The sequence below is a fragment of the Culex quinquefasciatus genome, chromosome 2 (assembly GCF_015732765.1).
Source record: "Culex quinquefasciatus strain JHB chromosome 2, VPISU_Cqui_1.0_pri_paternal, whole genome shotgun sequence".
NCBI classification, from domain to species: Eukaryota; Metazoa; Arthropoda; class Insecta; order Diptera; family Culicidae; genus Culex; species Culex quinquefasciatus.
In genome coordinates this window covers 154,532,272-154,559,132 of record NC_051862.1, presented here as the reverse complement: position 1 = coordinate 154,559,132, position 26,861 = coordinate 154,532,272, and the positions used below count along the sequence as shown (strand labels likewise).

General features: G+C 34.5%; 1 protein-coding gene across 2 annotated transcripts in view; it reads left to right on the top strand.

Annotated features, from left to right (window-relative positions):
- The first annotated feature begins 1,046 nt into the window (after positions 1-1,046).
- The window catches only part of LOC6036162 (dual specificity tyrosine-phosphorylation-regulated kinase 2), a 178,123-nt gene continuing 152,308 nt past the window's right edge, over positions 1,047-26,861 (top strand). For both annotated transcript variants that reach the window (XR_005277073.1, XM_038252068.1), the window contains exon 1: positions 1,047-1,774. The gene's annotated coding sequence lies outside the window, so the exon portion shown is untranslated. The remainder of the gene's footprint in view (positions 1,775-26,861) is intronic.

The following is a 26,861-nucleotide window of genomic DNA, read 5'->3' as shown; positions in this document are numbered from 1 at the left end:
ATTTTGTTTATACGTTAAATGTACACGTATCACTTTGGTTGTTGATATAGTTTTTAAGAACTAATGAACTTTTTAACAAAATTAATTTTAGGTAAAATTGCTAAAAGTCTACAGTTTTTTATGTAAAATTATCGTTTCTTATTTCACTTTAAACTGAATTGGAAGCAAGATTCAAACGTTTTCATATTGTATATGAAATTCGTTCTACTGGAAATGCCTATAAATGTCAAAAACTCATAATATTCATTATTTACAATTTATTTTTCTTCTTCTAATGGAAAATTCTACAAAGAATTCAAAAATGCGATTCGTTTTCCGATTTGAACTCATTTTCATGAAACTTTGTTTATTAAAAAAAAACGCTGTTCATCAACATTTTCTTAACTATAGTTGGCTATTTTTTCAAACCTTTCAATTGAGATCAAATTATTCGTGTGCAAGTTAAGATTCAGCAAGCTTTTTGAAGCACTTTTATAAATTTGTTTCGAGAAAAATCCTTGGACTTAAAATATTTTTTAAGAGGCTATTGACTATCCAATCCCAAATCCTCAGGAGAGAAAAAATAAAAGTGGTTTGATGATTTTAGGAATTTATGGATTTACAATGATTTGTTGTGATTAATAATTGTCACAAATTTTCGTTCTACAAAAAAACTAGATAAAAAGAGTGATATATTTTAAAAAATAGTGCAAACAAAAATAGTTTGAGATTTTACTGAAAAAAATATTTTTATTAAACTAATGAGAAAAAATAATTTTGAATTATTGTTGCGTTGTAACAATTTCAATAAAGACTTTGTTTAAAAGAGCTTAAAAAGAAATATTTTCGGAAAATATAAGCAGAAAATTGTGTGTTTTTTTGAAAAGCATTCAAGCTCCTCTAATGCTGTCAGAGGTTACCCCTTAAACGCTTTTCACTGCCACCGTTGAAACACACACACCAGAACCGCTCTGCAGCATGTTGGTCTTCTTCGGTCGGTTTCGTCGATCGGTTGGTCCTCGGCCACCGCCAACAACTTGGTCGGTACTCTCTCCCATGGCCAGCAGTTGGCACAGTCAGTCAGTCCCGGACGCAACGCTGCACGGTACGGTTGAGATTTTCCACAGTTGCGCGTTTTCCCTTGTGCTGAGGCACTTTGCGTGAGGAGGAAAATCCAGACCAGTGAGGAAAAGTCTTGGTTTTTTTTGGTTGCAAGAGAGAGTGAGGAAGGAAAAAGGGAACCAGTCGAGGAAAACCGGAGTTGGTTTGTTTCAGTGTGCACTGGAAAATAGGAAAATAAAACCGATTTTGTTTTTCGCGTCGCGTTTTCGAGTTTTTCCCCGAATTTTCCACGTGTTTGTTTGGAAAGAAAGCAAAACGCGTTCGTCTGCGACCAAGTGAGCGGAGTTTGTATTTTGTCGTGCAAAGGGGTCGTGATTTTGTGTGAGGATAAAAAAGCGAAATAAAAGTGAGCTGCGTTATTTTTCACGCTGCTTGACGCGGTATTTTGTGTGTTATTGGTCGCGCACTCTGTGTGATTAGTTTAAAAATACTGCGGATCAAAAGTGAACGTGAAGGAAAGATCAAGGGAAACATCTGCGATAAAGAGATTCGGCTACAGGATAGCAGCCAGCACCGGGAGTGAAAAATCAACACAAACGCAAGAAAACGGATTATAACAAGCTAAGAGGAAAAACATTTTCATCAAACAAAAGAAAAAGAAAACGTTCGCCAGGCTTGCAGCAGTCCAGCGAGAATCCAATTATCAACCGGAGGAAAAACATCCCGGAAAAAGGTACAGAGACACACAAGTACACAGTCACATAGTCACACAAGAATTTTCCTATTCAAATCCCAGTGCAGTCATGCAGGCTGAGGCAAACCACTGACAGTTGGTCTAAAATTACCTCCTCTTTATGTCGAACTGCACACACAAACGCACCGGTTTGTCCTCTTGGCATGAAGGAGAAAAAACTTTTGAAAATGAAAATAAGACACACACACGAAAAACAGCATATGTATGCCAAGGGAAAATGTGGAAAATCCTGAAACAAAAGCTTCTGTTTTGAAGTTTCTGTGCAAAAGGGGATAAAAATAAGGGGAACGTGACCGGTTGGTCACGTGAAAATTACGACAACAAACATGAATTAAATTTCAAATATTGGCATAAAATGTTGCAATAATTAGTCTGTAAACCGGGGTGACATTGATAGGATTTCAATTTATTTCTGTACTGTTTTCCAGCTGGCAAGGTTTGTCTCATAATTATTATTTTTAAAACATGTACTGGGGTACGCCAAACAGAGCCCATGCACTATTTTCGAAAAAAATCTTTTTCAAAAGTATTTGAATTTTTTTCTTTTTTTCTTGTTAAAATCAGATTTAATGTGTTCAAGTTCTATTTTTATGTTAAATATTCCATCACTAAGGTTGCTGATATGGTTTTCAAAAAAATATAATTGTTTATATTTAGTTATCTAGGGGAAATTATCGTATGTTTGGCAGGTTAAGCTCTCGCTCCTAACTCCAATTAGCTGATTTTCACTATTCAAACAACTAATTTTGCAAAACTTTTGATAGAAACTTGCTTGCTCACTTCTTATTGAGCTATTTATCACTCGATTTCAGTTGAAAACGCTTTTAATTAGCTATAATTGAATGTAAAAGTTCTGACCTGCCAACATTAGAGGCACGCTGGAATTAGATGCTGTTCCCCTAAGTTTATAAGTTTTTCAACAAAATACATATACATTAAAGATAAAATTGTTAAAAAGTCAGATTTTTTTCTCAAAATCGCTAAAACTGGTTTTGTTTATAATACTATCGATTCATATGGAATTTTAAACTGAATTCGAAGCACAAATCAAAAGTTTTCACATTTTACATCAAATTTGTTCTAAAAAACAAAAAAGCATTAAATGGTAAAAAAATCTTTTTCCATTGCTGGTTACTACCTAAATATTTTCATTTGTGTTTTGATTTTGAAAAGAACGAAAATGGTCATGAAATAAACATTTCACATTCTGATTCTTCACTGTATTTTGTTTAATTTAACAAAATGGATTTTTTTTTCAAATAATAATATATTTTTATTAAGTTCAATTCTTTTTGGAACATTTTTTTTGTAAAGTATGTTTGCTAATGGTGAACGCCTACTAATCTTAATCAGCCGTTTATTTAAACGTACATTATTAAAAAAAAGATTTGACATTTATTTGATTTTTTTGATAGTATCTACATTACAAACCACCATATATGTTTAAAAATAGGGAATAATAACTTTAAAGTATTATTAAAATCTTATTCAATAAGGCATTTGAAAAAATATATATAAAGTCATAGTCCATAGTGTCTGGTTAACCAATTGATGTAAGGTGTGATTTAAGTGCAACAAAAAAACAGAATTAAAAGTGTGTATGCATTACTGTAAAAAAAAATTCAAAAGCTATCGCAAATGCTTATGCCATGATTTCAGTTATGGTACTGCAAAAACAATTTAAGTTTTCTTATTTCTGAAAAAATTAAAAAGGGTCACATTTTTTTCAAAAGTGGCTAAAAATATTATCTGATATATTCTTAATAGTAAACCATCGACTGTCAAAGTTTTTCCCCATGAAAATTTGTGTTTTAAATAGAGTAACGGTATCTGATTTTATAATAACTAACTTTCTATTCATAATGTTTTGTATTATTTTTTCTAGTATTTATGAACATATAATTTAGTTTGTTATTGTTATTTAGTTTTTTATTGTTTTTACCTTTGTTTTATTTGTGTAGAAAACTCCTCATTCTTCATATTCTTATATTTTTCCTTGGCTTATGAGGTCACTATAAATATATTTAATTCACTGCGACCAATGTTTTTCTATTAAAGAAAATTACTTGCCTTGTTTTTTTTAAAAAAAGGAAAGCAATCCACTTTAACGACCCCCGGGTCATTTGTGGTCTCTGTTGCAAGTTTCTGCTCATTTCTAGGCGTCCGAAGGTTATGTGTGGTGAGTCACCCAAAACCTCTTTTACGCAAATGGACCGATTGAAACATTTTTTAGTTATTTTAAAAGTTAGTTATATAACTCTTGCTGCAAAGGTGAGTTGCTTTGGAGAATTTGAACGGTGCGCGTCGCGGTCATTACGCAGGATTTTCGTTGCCGTTTCCGATTGTGTGTGTTTTTCGGTCCGGGCGGTTTTGCGTTTTCGCATTTTATTTGGTTTTATCTTTCCACAGCCGGCTGTCTAAGATTGAATTATTTATGCTAAACTCAACACCAAATAACCGGGAATAATCTCATCCGCATCCTCCGACTGTTTGCCTTGAGAATGCATAATACATCACACCATTAAACAAAATTTATTGATTATTGGGTCGCATCATCATCCTCTATGATGAATCCTGGCCATTACCCTTACCCACTAACAAAATCCCAAGTAGAAGTAGTTTTCCGGCACACGTGGGGGTGTGGATATCGTATAGAACCCACCCTTGGTAGCAACCTGTGCTAACTAACATTCCCGTCCCAATCCCCCGAGATCTACAAACTGACATGGCGGGCGCCGTTGGGGCCAATGACTGTTACCTATTTGCTTCAGATCTAGTTTTAATGATCTTGATGTTTTATCTTTTTTTTTTTTTTTTGATAAGGGAATGTAACTTACGGGGTTGTCCGACTACTGAGCGTCACAGAGACTCCCAGAGTTCAAGGCCCTCAGGGTCGGCACGCCTTTAGTCAAGTCGCGCAGCTGGGGAATGCTTGTGATGTCCAATGTAAAACTCCAGGTGTGCGGTCCAAAACTCTACACACTTTATTCTCTCTCTCTACACTTCTCTTTATTCCTCCCACTTTCTTACAGACTAATCTGACCTTTTTCTTCACTTCTTCTTCGGGGCCCCGTCGTCGATCGCAGCTCGCCGGCGATGTCCACCTTCCTGTTCCTGCTACACACTTCCGCTCCCTCCTTCTTCTCCTTCTTCACTTCCGCTTCTTCAAGCTGGCGCACGCGTGCACGACCGCTTGCCGTCCAAGGTGGCTCTCCTACGGCGCGTCGTCGATGGACCCGTCCGCTGCTCGTCCTGGCCTCACCACAGATGGTTACGGCTGTGGCCTTCGGTACACCGTCGAGGGTGCCCGGAATCCCCGGATAGGCACAGGTCGAGCAGGTTATCCCGGTAACGGTTGCGTTCGGGGAGACTCGAGGTGGTTTGAGTCCCCGGTACGTGTCAGCGACACGGGTGAGCCGTCGTTGGTACTGAGACGGTTATCACCAAACACAAGGGGTCCTGGCAGTAGATGGTTTTGAGGTTAGGGTCGTGACGGTTGGGTTTTGGGGTGGGTAGGGATCTTTGGGCGTATTGTGGAGACTACTGGCGTACCTGGTGTCCTCCAAATCAACTCCTGCACTCTAGCAACTCGGTGTTGCTCTCCTACTGGTCCAGCTGGTGATGCTGGGCACTTCTGGGCACTGATGGGCACTATTGGGCACTATTAAAAATAACTTGGCGGAACAGATGGTAGTCGATCGATCTGTTCGCTTTGGCGTCGTCCGGGAATAGAACGATTCCGCGGACTCCCAGAATAATGGCGGTCCTAGTTCTTCCCCTTGCCTCCCCATCTTCATCCGAGCCTTCACCCCTGATCCCCATCCTTCCTGTCACGACTCCTTTCGCCTCCCCGCCCACAGCTAACAGCTCCTCTGGTGGCGGGTTATGGAAGTTCGTTGGTAGCGCTGGCTGCACACTGGGATGTTGTTGGTGGACGATGAGCCGGGTCTTCGCTGGGAGAAAACCACCAGACACACAAACACTACCCAAGCATGGTATTTTTACGAATTTACTACGCGATAGCCGCGGAGACCTTCACTAGTGAAGTCCCGACGGTTACAGGAAACACCATTAGATCGTTCAAGCGTATGGTCGGTTGTATTGATAGAATATTACGGTCCTGTTCAGCAACGGAGAAAGACAACCATGGGTGGTCTCTCATGCTCATGCTCATGCTCATATAACTCTTGCTGCAAAGGCTTATGAATTTATCTAAGTTAAACGGTTACCCCAAATCTATGTATTGCAAAAAGTGTTTTTTTATGTAGCAAAATTGATTAATTTTTAAATTCATTTTTTTACACTTATTGAATTAAATTGAATCATACTCATGAATAGTAACTTAGAAGTATGCAACAATATTGATTCAAAATATTTAAGAATTTCAAACTAAAAATAAGTGAGAAACATAATAAATCATTCCTTTTAGAAGATTTAAATTTCCGCTAGCCCAAAATAATTCGTGAACTAGCACTAGTTTCGCAAAGAACGTTTGGTGGCTGTGCCGGGAAAGTGGATTGATGCAAGAGAAAAAAAAGTCAGGACCAAATAGGATGAAACGTCTGGTGTGGGGTTAAAAGCTCTCTCTTTCCATTTGTGTGTGTTCTTCGCACGTTTTCCAGGCGGCTGTGATGATGCTGTTCTCTGACGAAGAACACACACACACACCCACGTGCGGGGAAAAAAACAGACACACACGTGTGGCTGTGCAGTTTGTTATGGCTATGTATCGTGATGGTCCACCAGGGGGATGATGCAAAAATAGGATGGAATCGTGTATTTTTATGCGATTGGGTACGGATGTGGACCATCAGGGTTATAGTTTGTGGGTGGCGAAATGCAAATTGGTGGGATGTGGATTGTGTCCGATAACTTATGTTATATAAAAATAGAATCTTGATTGGCTTTTATATTTTTATTGTGCAAAAATAAAACTTTGTTTTACTAGATAACCAGATTAATATTGAAGGAGAAGCAATGAAGAACTATTTTTTCCAGGAACACCTTTATTTACAACAAATTTTTTGAAAAAAATATTCTTAAGATTCTTATAATTTTCGATGATTTTTATCTCAAATACAGTCCCTGCGTCCGTTCGACTTGCACAAAACATAAAAGCCCACACACTACACAACCATCACTATTCATCATCCTCGAAAATGGTCCAAGTGAGAGTATGCCGTGGCAAAAAAAAAACACAAGGACGCACTCACATGGCAGCAGCAGAACGCGATGAGATGCCTCTCAGCTCCTGTTGGCGTGGGTTTTCACGGTTGTGTGCGTTCGTGCCGCCTCCAGGCGCGCAATTATCCTTTGCTTTCAATGATCTTTGTGCCAGTGTCGTCGTCGTTTGCGCTAGGACTTTTTTTTCTGGCTCATTCACACCATCGAGCCTAAAAATAACGTGGCTTTAGGGCTGGAGAGAGCTTTTAGAATGAAGCAGTAAAAATGTTGTGATTATCTAGAATCCTGAGCAGGTGCAAATACTGTGAGAAGGAACAATTTACAAAATATTGATGCACAGTAGGGTGCCCAGATTATCATTTAGGTGAAGTTTGTATGGGAAAAATCGAAAAAAATTATGGAAATCCCAAGTTTTTTACGGTTTGGTCTGCACGGTGCGCTACTTCCATCCAAATATTCCTAAAAGTGAGATTTTCATTGAAAATATTTAATGCTCTACAACTTTGTAGAACATACCAAAGCTGTAAAACTCAATTCTGAAAAGTTATTAGCAATTTAAATAAGTCATTTTTGTATGAAAAACATTTTTTTTCACCATCTTTAGGCTCGGGTATCAATTGGTTAATCTCATCCAATTTTGCTTAGAATATACCCAGATGCTTAAAATTACCCAAAAAACTATTTTCTGCTTGTTGAGCAGGGGGTCCTTTTTGTTGTTGTCACCCTAATGCACAGTGGATTCACATATATCGCAAAATAAAGTGGTAAATGAATTTTCCGAAAAATTGTGCAGTTCTGGAGCTTCCCGAGCAGGGGTAAATAACACGGGAATACCATATTTTGGTATTACTTGGCATAATAACAAATACCAAAATGTGCCCTTGGTTGCTCAGTAATAGATGGTATAATACCATTAAATCATACCAAAAAACTGTATGGGGAAGACCAAAGCAATACCAAAACGTGCCATTCCAAGGGAAAATTAATACCAGACAAATTACAACTTTCCGGGTAAATAAAAATCTCGTTGGACAAAAACAATGAGAATTCTCTATAGAACTACAACGGGAATTCAATTTGGCTAATGGGATTGCAATGAGATATGGGTAGAATTTTGATGCTATATTTAAATCCTTTGACCAGGCAGGAAAACGAAGTCTTGCTTGGAGAGCCAAAAAATATCAGGTAAAGAAAACTAGAGGAATACTGGAATCGAACTCATGACAGGTAAGGTGCAGACACCATTTTAGCTACCCGTTTACCAACTGAGCTATCAACGCTTGTTGAAAACGAGCTGCTGCTGCATCAACATGTTTTTGCTGCAGGCAAAAATATCAGGAAATTCAAAGAAAGAGAAACAAACTAAACCAGAACGAGAAAGGCTATAGGATGCATGATTCCAACTGAATAGGATTCAACACAAATTCAATATTAAAAGGATTTTAGAACGAAGTTCGAATACCACATGCATACCAACATTTTGGTATTGAAAGAGTTATTTCATCAAATTAACAAAGATTGACATTATTTTTTTGAGTTTATCGATTATACGCAAAAGGCACACCATGTTAAATAAAATCCATTCCAAAAATTTTATTTTTTTCACGTTAAACCTATTGTTGTCGTAAAGTTAATCGTCTAAATATATAAATGTTTTTCTTATCAATTTCAAATGTATCAGCATACTTTTAAGAATGTTAAACATCATTTAAAATAGATTTTTTTTATCAATCACCTTTATTTTATAATATTTTTATTTAAAATACCTTTACAATACCAATGTATGGTATTCCCTAATTTATAAAGATCATCAAATGACTTGTTTAGACCAAAATAAAATAGTTGGCTTTAATTTGGAGTAGATTTGCGTTTTTAGGTATGTGAGTAAGTAACAGTATGTCAAAATTCGATATTTTTCTAACATTTGCTCAATAACAAAACAATACCAAAATTTGGTATAATACCAAAGATTGGTATTAACTTACACTTTAGACATTTTTTCAAGGGCTCGCGAAAACCAACATTTGGTATTGATACCATTGAATGGTATTATTTTGCATTTCCCTTGTTATTTACCCATGCTCGGGATTACATACTTCAGGAAAGTTGTTGCAAATGGGGAGGGACAACTATGATAATTTTACATAATAACCCAAAATATGAACATTAATCGATATATTGACACTACGGCTCAATTCCGAAGGCAGATTCAGATTCAGCGGGCAAAATTTAATTTTTTTTAAGCCCAAAAACTTTGCAAAATTAAAAAAAAGATCCAAACATATTCCTGAAAAGATAGACAACCCCATCGTGAAACACCCTAATATTCAACCAAGCTAAAAGTTGCCACTTCCCATTTGCAACAACTCTTCTAAAGACACTAATGCTCCACTAAATTTTGCAATCTTTTATGCATTGAATTTAAGATCTTATTTTTCCTCTAAAGTTTATTTTTTTCCTATTTGTGATCATTAAATTCTAAAAATGTTTTTGTTTATTATTAAATAATATACTAATTTAACAATTTTGGGTTAATAGAATATTGAAAATTTGATTTGTTTCGATTCCATATTAAATTGTTCAATTTCAATGTTTGGATTCTTTTAGAACTTTGCCATCTAGGCGGACTTCTATAATAACATTCACCAACAATCTGATTTTTGATCTTTAAAAAGCATTGGAGAAAGAACTAATAAAATATGGGAAAATTTTATGATTGGAAATTTTACTTCTTTTATGAGACTTTACCAATGTTTTCAAAAATTACATTTTTTCAGGGGTCATTCAGGATGTCCAGGATGTTTAAAAATGTCCCTTACTACAGAGTGAAAAAAAAAAATCATGGTATTATTACATCTGGGAAGTGGTAAATCTTTTATGTCAGTAAAAATTTGTAATTTTACATCTGAAAATGAGTAATTTAACCACTTTCTGGTGTTATGTTATTTTTCCGTCTATATTGAGGTAAAATTACATTATAAAATAGGTAATATTCATTCTTTTAAAATTACACCTTCCAAATTTATACATTTTTTTTACTGTGAATGCCTTCACGATTTTCATTACAATTCAAATGATAATTGTATCATTCTATAGAAGAAAATGTGAAAAAGAGCAAAACTTGGAAAATGTCAATGTAAAATCATGAAACATTAACATATGCCGAATAGTGTCAGAAAAAAACATTAACTGAACATAACGAATGTAAATTAAAATACTAAAAATAAAACTAGAAAAACATTAAACAAGGGAAGTTGACATTCTGAACCTGGAAAAATGAAAAAAAAAAAAAACGAATAAAAATTTGGGTATATGAGAGTTAAGCTAAGACTGTTTTATAAGTATTTTTTAATTGGAACTTTGGTCAACTTAAGCTATTTACTCATCAATCTTTTCCATAACCAAGTGAAAGTCAAGTTATTTACCATTATTATCGGAGCAATTTAAAACGAAAAGAAAATTATTTTGAGCACTTGCCATGGACTACCACTTTTTTTCAGCTCGTTTTTAAACATATGAAAGGAACCAAAATATCTTTACAAATGTTACTATTCTTTGATAGCGCTACCATTACTCCAAGTGAAAAAACCATTTCTATGCAAAAATTTCTTTTGTATCCACCTTTGAATTTGGTGCCTATTCACGGATTTAATTAAACGAGAGCGCATCGAATCTGCGGTCCAGCCGCGTTGAAGTTGTGATGTTGATTCATGTCTGTCTGTGTTTTTGTTGTTGTGTGTCCTTCACCAACAGTCAGTAGCAGCGGAAAACGTTCGGCTGAAGATAACCAGGGTTTAAACTTGTTCACCAATATTAACTTTAAGGGGTGCAAAAAGTGGCCACTTAATAGGGGAGATTCGATTGAATTGCTTTGAGAGTTTTTTAAATGTAATATTCGAGCTAAAAAAAAAAGATTATAATAACAGTCAATTTGGTTAAAAGCAAATTTTTGAACTCAAAAAAGAAAGCTTTCATAAATTAAGAATTCAAACCAAATTTCAGCAAAACTAAGCGAGGAGATTTCCCCTACGATCGAATCCCCCTTAAATAAGGGTGGCCTATTATGAGGCAAATGAGTGTGGTGGAGAAAAAGGCGCCATAGGTGGCGCGTGAAAGTGGTAAATATTATTTTTATCAATTCGCGAGAGCAACAGACGGTTTCGTTACGGACCTGCCTGCAAGCAATGAGAGGTGGAGAAGAAAAAAACCCCCGTGCAAAGATATACACCAGTTGTGGTTCGGTGGAAAATCTGCTGATTGCGATTGATAGGTAAAACAAGTAAATAATGCAAGAAAAAGTACGCGCAATTGACGGCTTGTTGCAACTTGTTTGCCTCTGCATATGTTTGTAATTGCGGATGAAGAAATTGCGTTGAATTATTTTAAATGTTTTGTGTTAAAACGTGAGTGAAGTGATGTAACGAGAAAGTAAGGTGGGATTTTTTTTTTAAATTTGTGCAATTTAAATACAATTTAAGTGTAAGCATAAAACGGAATAATAAAAATTATTCTAAAATTGTGTTTGATCTGAATTAAATATTGTTTGCTTTCATTTTACCCAAAATTTTATTTAAATTAGTAATGATATTATTTGGATTATTAGGAAAATTTTGAGTAAAGATATTATTTGTAAACTTGATTAGTTTGTAATGAACAACAAAATTTGAAGAATCACCATAAATAAACCTGATTAAATATGGGAATTAATATTCAAATTTCTTAAAAGGGGGCTGCTCTTTTTTCAAACCAAGGTTTATGAAATGTTATCAGATTAACGGTGCAAAAAGCAAAGCAATCCACTTTAACGACCCCCGGGTCTTTTGTGGTCTCTGTTGCAAGTTTCTGCTCATTTCTAGGCGTCCTTAAAAAAAAAGTCTTAAAATAATAATAAAAAAATCTAAACGTTGAGAATTTTTTTTGCGGCAAAAAAAAGTTTGCGTGGTGCATGTGGAATTGTGGAATTTCATAAAAAATTCAAAATATTTTCAAACCAGGTTAAACATATAAATATGATTATCAATTCAGAACAATGCGTTTTGGAATTGTGTTCAATTGACTAAACTTTTATTTTTTATTAAAAATTTGAAGATTTTTGAAAAATATGCAACAACCTTAACGTTTTTGCAGCAAATAAATTCTAGTAATCGATTTTGCGTTCTATGTTCTTTTTGTTGTTTTATTATTATTAGTGAAAAATACTTAAAGCATTAGAAAAATATTAAATATATTGTAAATATTTGACAGCAGCAAGACTGTAATAATGTATAACGCATTTTGTAATACTGAATTTTCGAATATTCCATTACATTTTTTTAAAATTAAAACTTTAAATTTAAAATATGTTTTTTGCCCTCCTTCAACCTTAACCAGAGCAGAGGAACAAACATTTTAAATAAAAATTTGAGTCAGCATTAAAAAATAAAAAATAAATATCATTATATTTTTGAAATTATGTTCAAAAAATTACTAAAATAAAACGATGATTTCAGTTTGCAATCGAATTCAACTATTTTCGAAAATGTGAAAATTTTTTAATTAATTTCTAGAAATTGCGATTATTTTATTTTTATTTAAATCTCGAAGGTTTTTTTTTTTTATTTTTCCTTCTCTTGCCAAATCCATTGTTAGAATATCCAATTACATCTAAATGAATTATAGTGTAAACCATAGTTGAAAGGAACTCCAAAACTCTATTAGGTTATAAGAAACACTAAATTGTAAATTGATTATTTACTAATAAACACTAATTGAATTGAATTGAATTATTTTTATTTAATTCAATGTTATTTTGTAATTGTTTGCTTAGTGAAATTTTAAATACGTCCAGATTCTATTATCCGAAGGCCTCAGAAGAATTTAATTTTAGATAATCGAATCACGAAATTTTATTTTTATTTTTGTCCGATTTTTTATTTGCAAGTTTATGTATAACCCCAAAAATACTCTTAAGTGTTTTCAATATCCATTTCAGAGCTGTTTAACTTTTATAACTTTTCAGCCCTTGTTTCGAAAGTAATACAATACAATTTTGATTTTTTTTGTAGAGAAGAGTAAGCCAAATCTTCGTTCGACAATGACAAGAATAGTCAGACGGAATAGCAAAAAAATATCAGCTTTTTTAAATTTGGATAACGGATAACGTGGGATAACCTTCAAGAAAAATTAAATCGTAGTCAATTTCAACTATTATTAAAAATTACAACAAAAAAAGGTAACTTCAAATTGACAAATCTCACCGTGTTTAAACCAACGCGATTTCATGTACCACCACAATTTCAAACCCCTTTTAAGCCACCGCAACCGAAAATGATGTAAAATAAATAAATTTTATTACATTCATTACCGTCGATTTCGTCACATGGCGGTAGTTTTTCTTCCTTCTTTTACTCTTTTTTTTTCGCATTATTTTCCGTCATTTGTTTACCGTCGGCAGCAGCAGCCTAAAACCCGCTCATTGTTGTTGTTGCTGGTCCGTTGTCTATCCCTTCCACAACTGACACCGCTCTGTCAGGTCTGTCTGCCCGTCAATGTGTGTCATGTCGCGTCGTCGTGATGTGTGTGTGTGGGTCCCCCAAACTGGAGAAAAGGGGAATTTAATGCACGATGCGCCGGGGAGTTTGACAATTTATTTCATTTTAATATGTATTGTGATGGGGGTGGGAGGGGGGAGCTGCCAAAGTTTTGTTTTGAAGTTGGTCACCAAAGCGTGCACACATACAAACAGAGACAGTTACACAGCCAAACAACGGTTTTATGTGCAAGTTTAGATTTGTTTTCGCGATTTGGTCGCGGTTCCGCGTTTTCAGTTTTTCTTTCATTTCCATTTTCCATCCCATATTTTGATCGTATCTCACCGGATTGCTACTTTCCCGGGTTTGTGTGAGTGGATGTGTGTGTGTGTGGTTTGTTGTTTTTTCGTCGACAAAGTTTCGCTTTTCATTTCCTTTTCCCAACAGTGAAGCAAAAGTCAATGAATGGTGCTGCTGGATCACTACTGTTAGATAACCGATTATGGATGAACGAAGCATGGCGAAATGACGCACGTTTGTTTTTTTTTTGCCTCAACTAATTTGTATCAAAGTATAGTTGCAGGTTTTTGATTAAATGGCAAACAATTGGATCGAAATCAGGTGGAGATAATCAAGTTAGACTCGCGATTTTGAAGCAACAATTTTGAATACTTATGAGGAACACTTTTCACTAAAAATCAGTAATAGTTATGCTCTATTTCTTCTGACAAAGGTAAGATGACAAATTTCAGTGTTTAAGAACACAACAAAAATTCGTTTTGATTATCCGTGATAGGATACTATAAAATACACTCAATAAAATGAGTTCGCGTAAATGTGAACAGAGTTCATGCCGACGGGAACCAGGAAGAAAACTGTTCACTTTCATGGTGCAATGCACTATAAAAGTTGAACAGTTTTCTTCCTGGTTCCCGGTGGCATGAACTCTGTTCACGTTTACGCGAACTCATTTTTTTTTAGTGTATTGTTGAATCTTTTGGTTTGAACAAGTTATAGTGAAACCAATTTATAGATCAATTATCATAAAAAAATCAAAATAATCTATGCGATATCAGGACTATTTCTTTGGAACATCCGTATATTTCCCCCCCCTAAAATTTCCACGTGGTTTGTGGATGACCTTTTTACAATTTTTTTTTGACTTCTGGAAGTCTGGACTCAATTTGATGGTTTCAATTTTTATCATTTTTTTTCTCTCGTCTTGCCAACGTTAATGTTTTACCAAATTGATACGCAAAATAATTTTATAAGTGGGTCAAGAACTATTTGCTTATCGTTTTTTTTTTCAAATAAGTTTTGCATTTTTTTTTTTTATAGAAATATTTTCCCACTTTAATGTTTCTGAAGAACAGTTCTAGAGTTTTTTTTGAAACGGTCCTATAAACAAAATTTTCAATTTTTGCTTTTTGGGTGTTTTTAGAACCGCCTTGAGTCAGGGGTATACAGAAACACCCAAAATGCAAAAAGTAAAAATTTTGTTTATAGGACCTTTTCAACAAAAAAACTAACGAAATATTGTTATTTTTTGCCAGGCTTCTTAAATTTTTTTCTTGAATAATAACTGCATATGAACATCAAGTAAAAGCACATCAAGTTAAGAAAAAATAAATTGAACGACAGATCTTCTAGTAATTAAATGAAATTTTCTACAACTTTTAATAATTTTTTCTGATTTGAACTTTATACCAAAAATACCTGATATTTTTTTTTAAATATAAATCTCAAGTTATAGCTACTTTTAGGTATAAGTTTTCGATTTCTTGACGATTTTTTTTTTGCATATTTAAAGTACTTTTTGAATGAAAAGCACCCCTGGAAATATTTGTTTTTTAAAGGCTGAGATAATTTCCTACAATTTTCTCTCTAGGACTTGACCCTCTACTGCCCAAATTTTCTTTCGATTGTTTTATTTTCCACGTGTTTAGGAGCATCTTTTGTTCTTCGAAAAAGTTTACTTCGCTTTGTTACATTTTTTTGTTAGTATATTAATTTGCATTTATCTTGTTTAGTTTATCTTTTTTTTTTTTTTTTTTTTTTTTTTAATTTATATTTATTCAGTTTTTCTTTTCCATGTACATTCATTCAGTTAAAATATTATTGAGTGTCCAATCACAATCGATGACTTTTCACCTCAATTTTAAATACTAGCAACTTTCATTTATTCATGAAATATTGTAGCTTTCGCTATTCAGTGATTTCAAATGTAGGAGGTCCTACATGTACAAAAGGGAAAAGGGATACCTTAAAACTAACTTATAAACTATATAAAGAGCGGATCAATGCAGCTGAAGACTGCAATGATTTTTGTCGAAATGCATCAATTATCTTATTGGACATAACATCCAAAGTGTCAACTTCGGCTAATTGATGAAGTTCACTGGTGCTGAACCAGGGAGGAAGTTTCAGAATCATTTTCAGAATTTTGTTCTGAATCCTCTGAAGTTTTTTCTTCCTACACGGAGAAAAAAGAGTTCCCAAAATCGTGAACAAGCGTTCATGAAAATGGGAACCACGAACAAAGTGTTCAAATTTCATGGTACGTTTTTCAAAATCGTACCATGGAAATTGAACACTTTGTTCGAGGTTCCCATTTTCATGAACGCTTGTTCACGATTTTGGGAACTCTTTTTTCTCCGTGTAGTTAAGCAACAGCTTGTCCAGATCGGCACAGCATAAAGCATGGCAGGTCTGAAAATTTGTTTATAAATTAACAGTTTATTCTTGAGACAAAGTCTAGAATTCCTGTTTATAAGTGGATACAAACATTTAATATATTTGTTACATTTAACCTGGATACTTTCAATGTGATCCTTGTAAGTAACGTTTTTGTCAAAAGCAAGTCCAAGATATTTCACTTGATCCTCCCACTTTAAATTTACCTCATTCATCTTTATAACGTGATGACTTTTTGAATTAAGAAAATCAGCCCTTGGTTTGTGAGGGAAAATAATAAGTTGAGTTTTTGCAGCATTTGGAGTAATTTTCCATTCTTTCAAATAAGAATTGAAAATATCCAAGCTTTTTTGTAATCTTCTTGTGATGACACGAAGGCTTCTACCTTTGGCGGAGATGCTTGTATCATCAGCAAAAAGTGATTTCTGACATCCTGGGGGCAAATCAGGCAAGTCAGAAGTAAAAATATTGTATAAAATTGGACCCAAAATGCTTCCTTGAGGGACGCCGGCACGTACAGGTAGTTGATCAGATTTGCTGTTCTGATAACATACCTGCAGAGTACGATCCGTCAAATAATTTTGAATAATTTTCACGATATAAATCGGAAAATTAAACCTTTTCAATTTCGCAATCAAACCTTTATGCCAAACACTGTCAAATGCTTTTTCTATGTCTAGAAGAGCAGCGCCAGTAGAATAGCCCTCAGATTTGTTGCTTCGAATTAAATTTGAAACTCTCAACAACTGATGAGTAGTTGAATGCCCAAGGCGAAATCCAAACTGCTCATCAGCGAAAATTGAATTTTCATTAATGTGCGTCATCATTCTATTAAGAATTATTCTTTCGAATAATTTACTAATAGATGAAAGCAAACTAATGGGCCGATAGCTTGAAGCTTCGGCAGGATTTTTGTCCGGTTTCAAAATCGGAACTACTTTGGCATTTTTCCAACTACTGGGAAAATATGCCAAATCAAAACATTTGTTGCAAATTTTGACCAAGCTACTTAAAGTTGCTTCAGGTATTTTTTTAATTAAAATGTAAAAAATGCCATCCTCACCAGGGGCTTTCATATTTTTAAATTTTTGATAATAGATTTTATTTCATTCAGATCCGTATTAAAAACATCATCTGATGAAAATTCTTGTTCAACAATATTCTGAAATTCTATTGAAATTTGATCTTCAATAGGACTCAAAACATTTAAGTTGAAATTATGAGCACTCTCAAACTGCTGAGCAAGTTTTGAGCTTTCTCCCCATTAGTTAATAGAATATTATCACCATCTTTTAAAGAAGGGATTGGTTTTGAGGTTTCTTAAGAACCTTTGAAAGTTTCCAAAAGGTTTGGAATAAGGTTTAATTTGTTCGACATCTCTTGCGAACTTTTCATTTCGCAGGAGAGTGAATCTGTGGTCAATAACCTTTTGCAAATCTTTTGAATTCGCTTCAGTGCAGGATCACGAGAACGTTGATACTGTCTTCGACGAACATTTTCAGACGAATCAGAAGCTGAAGATCGTCATCAATAATGGGAGAATCAAATTTGACTTGGACTTTAGGAATAGCAATATTCCTAGCATCCAAAATTGCATTAGTTAAAGATTCCAAGGCTGAATCAATATCAGCTTTGGTTTCTAAAACAAAATCATGATTTAAATTATTCTCAATATGATGCTGATACCTGTCCCAATTAGCTTTGTGATAATTAAACACAGAACTATTGGGTCTGGTAACTGCTTCATGAGAAATTGAAAAAGTTACTGGAAGATGATCAGAATCAAAATCAGCATGAGTCACTGAAGGACCACAATACTGACTTTGATTTGTCAAAACCAAATCAATTGTTGATGGATTTCTAACAGAAGAAAAACAAGTTGGCCCATTCGGGTATAAAACCGAATAAAGACCAGAAGTGCAATCTCTGAATAGAATTTTACCATTGGAATTTACTTTTGAATTATTCCAAGATTGGTGTTTGGCATTAAAATCACCGATGATCAAAAATCGAGATCTATGCCGAGTAAGTTTATTCAAATCCCCTTTGAAATAATTTTTATTTTCCCCAGTGCATTGGAAAGGCAAATATGCAGCTGCAATCATAATTTTCCCAAAAGAAGTTTCAAGTTCAATGCCCAAACTTTCAATAACTTTTAACTTAAAGTCACGTAACGTACTATAAGTCATACTACGGTGGATAACTATTGCAACTCCACCGCCATTTCGATTCATTCTGTTATTGGTTATAACTTTATAATCTGGATCACTTTTCAAATAAGTGCCAGTTTTAAAAATGTTTCGGTTATAACAGCAACATGCACGTTATGAACTCGTAAAAGTTGAAAAATTCATTTTCTTTCGCTTTTAAAGAGCGAGCATTAAAATTCATAATATTGATGGAATTACTTAGATCCATGATTAAACTTCAGGGTAAGAACAACATCATTCGCAAATTTTAATCCAATCTGGATGGCTTCCATCATGGATGTAGCATTACTCATTGTTTGAATCAAACCAAACAGTGAGTTTTGCAAAAAAGTCATTTTTTCAAACGTAACATCGCCGAGATCAGAAGATCCCAAAGCGTTGCCAGCAGAAAAATTTTCAAATGAAATTTGAGGTACCTGCCCAATTTGAAGATTGGTAGAGGATTTAAAATTCGTGGATGAACCCGAACCCGAAACGACGTTGGCATAAGAAATACCATTGCTGTTACCTAACTTTTCCATGGTAGGGGTATTGTTCGAGTGAGACAGCACGAACGTTTGATTTAAAGATGCAGGTACAACCTGACTTTGAGAAAATTTCGGTTTGGTTTTCGGCTGATGCTTAGCACGAGAATCCAAAACTTTTTTCTGATGGGGCAATCCCAGAAATTTGATTTGTGATTTCCACCACAATTTGCACATTTAAATTGGGTGACTTCTTTCACGGGACAATTGTCCTTGTCGTGAGAAGAATCCCCGCAAACCATGCATTTTGGAATCATGGCGCAATGATCAGTACCGTGACCGAATGCCTGGCAACGCCGGCACTGGGTCAGATTCTGGCCATTACCGCCATGTTTCTTAAAATGCTCCCACTTTACCCGTACATGGAACAAAAACTGAACCTTGTCCAAAAGTTTCAAATTGTTGATTTCATTTCTGTTGAAATGAATCAGATAAAATTGTGAAGTCAAACCAAAGCGAGAAATATTCCCGTTTGATTTTTTCTTCATTGGTATTACTTGGGATGGGGCAAAGCCAAGCAACACCTTAAGTTCGTTTTTGATCTCATCCACCGACAAGTCGTTGGAGAGACCTTTCAGGACCGCCTTGAATGGACGAGCATTCTTGGTCTCATACGTGTAGAAATTGTGTTTGTGGTTTTCAAATAACCAACAAAAGTTTGGTGATCTTGTAAAGATTCCGTCAACAAGCGACATTCTCCTCTTCGACCAAGCTGGAACGAAACCTTCAAATTGCAAGTTTCCTTGCAATTCTTCAGTTGCGTTCGAAAGCTGGCCAAATCGGAGACGGAAGTCACTACAATTGGCGGAGCCTTTACTCGTTTCTCGACGGCAGAAGGCTCAGTACGAGGAGAAGGATCCTTGTCCACAGTTTCGGATAAAACACCGAAACCGTTTGCCAATGGAATTGGAGAATTGACCTCACTTTCAGAATCAGAATCAGACCTCGGATGAGGCTGTTTTCTTTTCTGTTTCCGTTAGCCGATTTAGCGTTCAAACGCTTCACCGACGTAACGACCAAATCTTCAGAAGATTTGCGTTTACCTTTGTTTTGACGCATTTTGCAAGCAAAGTTCTCTTAAAAGATGGCTTCGTTTGTAAAATACAACAAAATTTCAGGTGGGGTTAGTCTTGAAAAGACTGTTTAGAATTTTGGAAAGTAACTCAGGTAGTCTTTAAAAAGACTGTGAATTTTGTTTGAAATAACTCTGAGCTTAGGTAGTAAAAAAAAAAAATACCGCAGCTCTAGTGTCCGTTCACCACGAAGGTTCGCAAGACACTGGTTTAGTTTATCTTTGTTTTTGGTAGTATATGGCTTATTCTACCACCTCCTATCATTACATTTTGCCTTTCTAATTTTTGCATGTTTTTAGTTTGTTTTTGAATTTTTTTGTTTATTTTTCATATTTTCTGCTCTAGAATAGCACCATTATCATTTAAACTGTAAAAAAATGCGTAGAGGCATAGTCTGGGACACTACAAAAAATACTGCATACTTCTTTTTACTTAAAATATTGGAAATGTTAGTAAAAAACACAGCCAAAGCTGACCCCTAAAAAAATTACATTTAAAAAAAAAACATTGCCATAGTCACATAAAAGAAGTTTAACATCCAACCCTGAAATTTCCTAAAATTTTAAGAGTTCTTCTTTCCAATGCTTTTTAAACATAATAAATTTGTTGTTTAGATCGAAGCCCGTCTCAAGGCGGGTGGGGTTGTAGAGGGTAAAAAAATCGGGCAATTTGTTTTTGAGATACAGCCTGACCAAAAATTCGAGCCGATGAATTATTTTTTAAGTTTCGCCTGATTAGCCTGTAATTCCCAATTGATGATTTCTCGGGACCTATTGGTCCGATTTTCAATGTTAAAAATGAAACCTCTGCGAAATTTTTGAGAAAGCCAGTGAGAATGGCAAAATTTTCGATTTTTTATTTTATCGATGAGTGCCGAGCGATCCGAGCTGGTCTTGAAAAGCCAATAGCGATTTGAAAAGACGTTTGTGTATAAAAAGAAAATACACTGCCCTTATTCGCATAAATTTCTCATATGCATTTTTATCACGTTTGAGTTAATGATGCAGTTGGGTGTAAAATCGTGTGCTCTTTAGAATAGACTGTTATATTTTTCAAATTACAAGTTTCTGGTAACATGTTAATGTTAAAAGAAATAAATCTACATACACCCAAACAAAAAATATATCTCAAAATGTGCAACAGTGGATTTGCTGCAAAAAATGTTATATTTTATTACATTTTTTGCAGCAAGCTCATAGATCATTTTTGCCCGCGTGTAAACACGTCAGCGATCTGCAGTTCTCACCAACACATAGAATGCTGGCGTGTCCCCGAGCACCACTCTAGAGAGAACATTATGTTCACGCTCTGTCCCTCACCATTCATCAAGCGTCCATGGCGCGGATGTAGCGTGTCGGATCAGCAAACAAGAAGTTGATGGTTCAATCCTCGTTCTGTTAAGATTTTTTTCAGCAATACAATCAATCTGCCGTCGGTAATGTCGATTATTGTCGGTAACGGGCAAAAATGTCATACCCCTATATCGCAAAAAATGCATGAGGACAGTTTTCATGCAGATTCTGATATACTTTCATGCCGCCATGTATCACAATCATGCGACCGCCGGTTGGGTGTACATATTTTAAACAAATTATGGCTCAAATCCATCTCCAAATAAATTCAACAAATTTCCTCTGTTTCGATTACGTTTTGATCCATCAAAACAACAACACCCTCCAGCAATTTCCCTGCTGCCACCACCCTGATGTGCAAAACTTCGACCACTCTCACTCTGAGCCCAACTGATTTGCAGCCTTCTCACTGGACCAAGACCATCCCCAAGCAAACCTATGGTCGCTTTCATTTGGTCGTGATTATTTCGTTTTTTACGTAAATCAACGGCTCATAAATCGCGCTCGCACCCCGGCCGACAACAATTAGTTGGTCTTCAAAGAGTTCCCCCAGCCCCCAGTCTGTCAGTTTCGGATGAATCGATTTATCAGCCTACGGCCAAAACTGCGGCACTGTCGGATACCGGGAGGAGGTCGGCTCTAAATTTATTGTATAACAGTACGCATTTTGCCTTATGGTGATGATGATGATATAAAATGTCTGTTTAAACAGTCCGGCGGCCCCCATCAACTGGGCTCAACCCTAACATCACTGTGCCTGCAGGCGTGCACGGTCACGCTGCAATCACGGCTGTGGAAACACGGAAAATCTATTTTTTTTGTTTCTAAAGTTTTATGCATTGAAGAATTTACAAAATCAACAGAAAAATAAAATATTTTGTATTCACAAATAATCAATCATAAATGAAATTATTTGTGAAAGAAATTACAGAAGATTTGGCATCCCTGTCTTGAGTTATGGTTACTTGAATGGTTCTTACATAACCTTTGGTTACCAGATTTTTTTATTCACGATGACAGAACTTCTGGAGACAACATTATGTACATTAATTTTTGTTAGTTATAATGTTTGATGATCCGGCAGCACTGTAATGAGACATGGAAACATTCGGTTAATTTTAAGAAGGTGTTAAATTTCAGTGAAATCGACTTTCAAATGTAGTTTTTCGTACGTCTTTGGATAGACCTTTGAAGGACCTTTTAAAAAGTGTAATTTTTGTACGGTTTTTGGCATACCTGTTATGAAATGTATTCAAATATTCATGGAATAAATTAAGCTTTACCAATCTCAAACATTCCGTGTCTTCAAAGCTGATAGGAAGTGCGAGTTTATGCGATGTTCCATGTTTCAACCACATGCACACACGCGTGGACTGTCGTTTATGTTGGCGGCGGCAGTCAACCAAGCAAAAACCAGTCAGTCAGACAGAGGCAGAGAAGCGTTTAGTCGTACGACTCCGGGTCCAGTCTGCTGCCCCGAGCCAGTCAGTCAGACAGTCATACGGCAAAGCAGAAGTGTAATGAAAGGGGGAGAAATTCATCTCATCAAAGGCGTTTATTTTGCTCGGCCGCGTGGAACAAATACCACGTTCAGATTTCGTTGGTGTGGTGGGCTTTTGTAATAATTGTAGTTCTGATTTTTTAGTCGTTGAAATCTACTTGACTTGAAATTCACTATGGGTATCAGGGATGCCACATGATTTTTTAAAATGTCTGTGAAAAAGTCTGTGTATGACTGTGCATTTGTCTAAAATTCCAATATAGAGCAATTCCAGCTCAAATCAGGAATTTTTCTGGTACTTTTGTACCCGACCCTCTCCGATTTCAATGAAACTTTGTAGACATGTTATCCTAGGCATATATAAGCCATTTTTGTGTATATGGAGCCAATAGTACTCGAAAATAACATTTGAGAAGGGCGTAAGGTATTTAAATATTTTTGTATTTTGTAATTTAAAAATTACTGTATCTCGAAGCCGTTGCGTTGTATCAAAAAGTGGTCAAAGACAAACTTGTAGGAAATTGGATGGGCTTTCTGAAAAAAATACACTGAAACAAAAATACACGCCACATCTATGAGATTTTTTGATTTTTAAGTCTAAAACTTAAATTTAAAGGTGACGTCACGATTTTTTTTCGTTCAAAATTTTTGAGGGAATAGCCTAAAATGTTACCAAAAGACTGACGAAAAATGCAGGATGGTATTTCTCTCCTAAAAAAATACAAAAATCATTTACTAAAACAGTTTTTTTGAAAAGTGGTCTAAACGTCAAAATTGTTAAAAACCGGTAGTGGCAATCGATTCTCCAGACAATTTTACATAAAAGTCTCGATATTGACCATTTTCCTATGTACAATCCTTGGGAAGATACAGCGGTTTCAAAAATAAAAATGTTGAAAAAATGGGTTTTTTGGTGGTTTTTGGCAATTTCTATATGACAGACTTGGTTTTTCAGTCTCGTAAATATTTTTACCGGAAAGCTCGTCCAATTTCCCATAAGGCTGTCTTTGACAGCATTTCAATTGGATGTAAGGGCTTACAGATATAAGCTTAACTACATTGCTAATAACTGAAAATAATTATTTTTTTCAGTGTGGTAGAAACCTGGATAGTAAATTTGCTTACGTAAATATAAAAACGAGTCAAATCAAAAAGCTGTCAAAGGCAAACTTATGGGAAATTGGACGAGCTTTCCGGTAAAAATATTTACGAGACTGAAAAATCAAGTCTGTCATATAGAAATTGCCAAAAACCACCAAAAAACCCGTTTTTTCAACATTTTTATTTTTAAAACCGCTGTATCTTCCCAAGGATTGGACATAGGACAATGGTCAATATGGAGACTTTTATGTAAAATTGTCTGGAGAATCGATTGCCACTACCGGTTTTTAAAAATTTTGACGTTTAGACCACTTTTCAAAAAAACTGTTTTAGTAAATGATTTTTGTATTTTTTTAGGAGAGACATACCATCCTGCATTTTTCGTCAGTCTTTTGGTAACATTTTAGGCTATTCCCCCAAAAATTTTGAACAAAAAAAAATCGTGACATCACCCTTAAATTTAAGTTTTAGACTTAAAAATCAAAAAATCTCATAGATGTGTCGTGTATTTTTGTTTCAGTGTATTTTTTTCAGAAAGCCCATCCAATTTCCTACAAGTTTGTCTTTGACCACTTTTTGATACGACGTAACGGCTTCGAGATACAGTAATTTTTAAATTACAAAATACAAAAATATTTAAATAGCTTACGCCCTTCTCAAATGTTGTTTTCGAGTACTATTGGCTCCATATACACAAAAATGGCTTATATAGGCCTAGGATAACATGTCTACAAAGTTTCATTGAAATCGGAGAGGGTCGGGTACAAAAGTACCAGAAAAATTCCTGATTTGAGCTGGAATTGCTCTATATCAATTAACAGTCATAGAAATCCATCAAAAATTGTGTTTTTAAGCAATTGAAGACTAACGAAATAAGTTTCGATTGATGTTTTTAAAAAATTACAATTTAATGAAGTTTTTAAAAAGTCTGTTCACCTTAAAAAATGTCTGACAAGAGCTCAAATTTCTGTGAAACACAGACAAATCTGTGTATCTGGCATCTCTGATGTGTATCTGGTTAAATTCATCGTAAAAAAAGAAAAAATCAAAAATAAAAGACAGATTGAACAATTATTGATAAAAATTTAATAATTTGTAAAGGCTGATATTTAAATGATCAAAAAAATATTTCAGATACGGTACTGGTCATGCCAACTTTTATTCGAATTCATACGAATATTTTAATCTCAAATTTTGAAGTTTTTATCGATCTGGAAACTTTTTTTTAGATGGATTTTGGATGGATTCTGACTAACGTCACCAAATTCTCGATAACTTATTTTCAATCTATATCTCATAATATGATCTAATTGCAACGTTCAAATTCTTAATTTTAAACAAATTTTAAACATTGCTGCCAAAATTTAACAAAAAATGTGTTTTTTTAAGTCGCTTAAAAACAAATAATTAAATAATTTAAAATGTTTTTAAAGTATTAGAACAAAAAAATGTTCCCAAAAAATGTTTTAAAAATGAAAAATTACACACACACTCTCGAAGTTTCAGAGTTATAATTTAGATTTTTTGACAAAGAAAACAAAATGTATTAAAAAAAATATTTTAAGGGTTTGCATTTGAGTAGTTCACTCTTCAAAAATTACAGTGTTACTTTTGTTACGTGATAATATAAACTTACATCCAGGAAAGTTAGGAAAATCGAAACATTTTCAAATGATATTTATATTATAAGTATGATAAGTACCCAGAAAGTAAACATCAAAGTATATTTGAATCGAAACCAAAAAATAAACGAAAGTTGTTTTATGATTAACTCGCTTTTTTCATTTGAAAACCTTTAATAACATTTTTTTTGTTTTTTGCTGACATAATTTGTGTTTCGAAGATTCGATGAAAAAAAACTTCACAATCAATCGTTTTGTAAAAGCACCTGCTTTCAGGGTAACAATATCGTACTAAAAAAAATGGTTCTAAAAACGGTACAGAGCTGCAATAAATCCTAAGATATGGAATTTTATCCGAATTTTAATGTTTGTTTAAATATTCTACCAGAAATTTTGATACTTTATTTGATTTTTTTATTATTTTATGTAACTTTGCAAAATCTATTTCAATAGAACAAAAGTTTTCCGAAAAGTTAATTTCTTTTGAAACACTATTTGAAAGTTATTGTAATAATACATATAGTTATTATAACCAGTGTTTGTACAAGATTTTAACAAATCAATTTAAATGAAGAGATCAGAAAGTTTCCCATAAACAACATTTTCAACTTTCAGCTAAATTATTATAAGTATTTGGAAATTACCACTTTTGACGATCCTTCTGCTCTGTTACATTACAAAACCCAAGAAATAATATAAAAAAAAAATAAATAAATAACCCAACACTATTTGTGTCAAAAGAGCATCATAGCGACGAAGTGTATATGAACACTGTCTCGCATCACTTTGGCGACTCTATTTGCCAGTTTCCAGGGAGGAAAAAGGGGTGATGCCAAATGAGTTTGAAGGTTGAGGGAGATTTGAAGGGGTAAGTGTATTTATTTGTATCATTTTGTTGTTTGTATCAAGAGGGCCTTTTTTTTCAACAGGAAAAGGTTGAAATTATGTGGTGTGGTTGTAGTGACGTCTCCTTGTGATGCTTGCAAACCAAATTTTTATGTTTGGACATTCCATAGATAATGTCTTAAACATTTGAAAGAAATAACAACTGAGGACACAAAGCTTGAACAATCATTGTACACAGAAAAAAATCAATTCCCGTAATCGTGAATTAAGTTCACGAATATGAGATCCACGAAGGAATTTATTCATGAGTATGGTGCATTTGCACCATAAACGTGAATATATTCCTTCGTGGTTCTCATAATCGTGAACTGACTTCACGGTTTCGAGAATTGATTTTTTTCTGTGTAATGTATTGCAATGTATAGGTTTCTTGGAAATATTTGATGATTC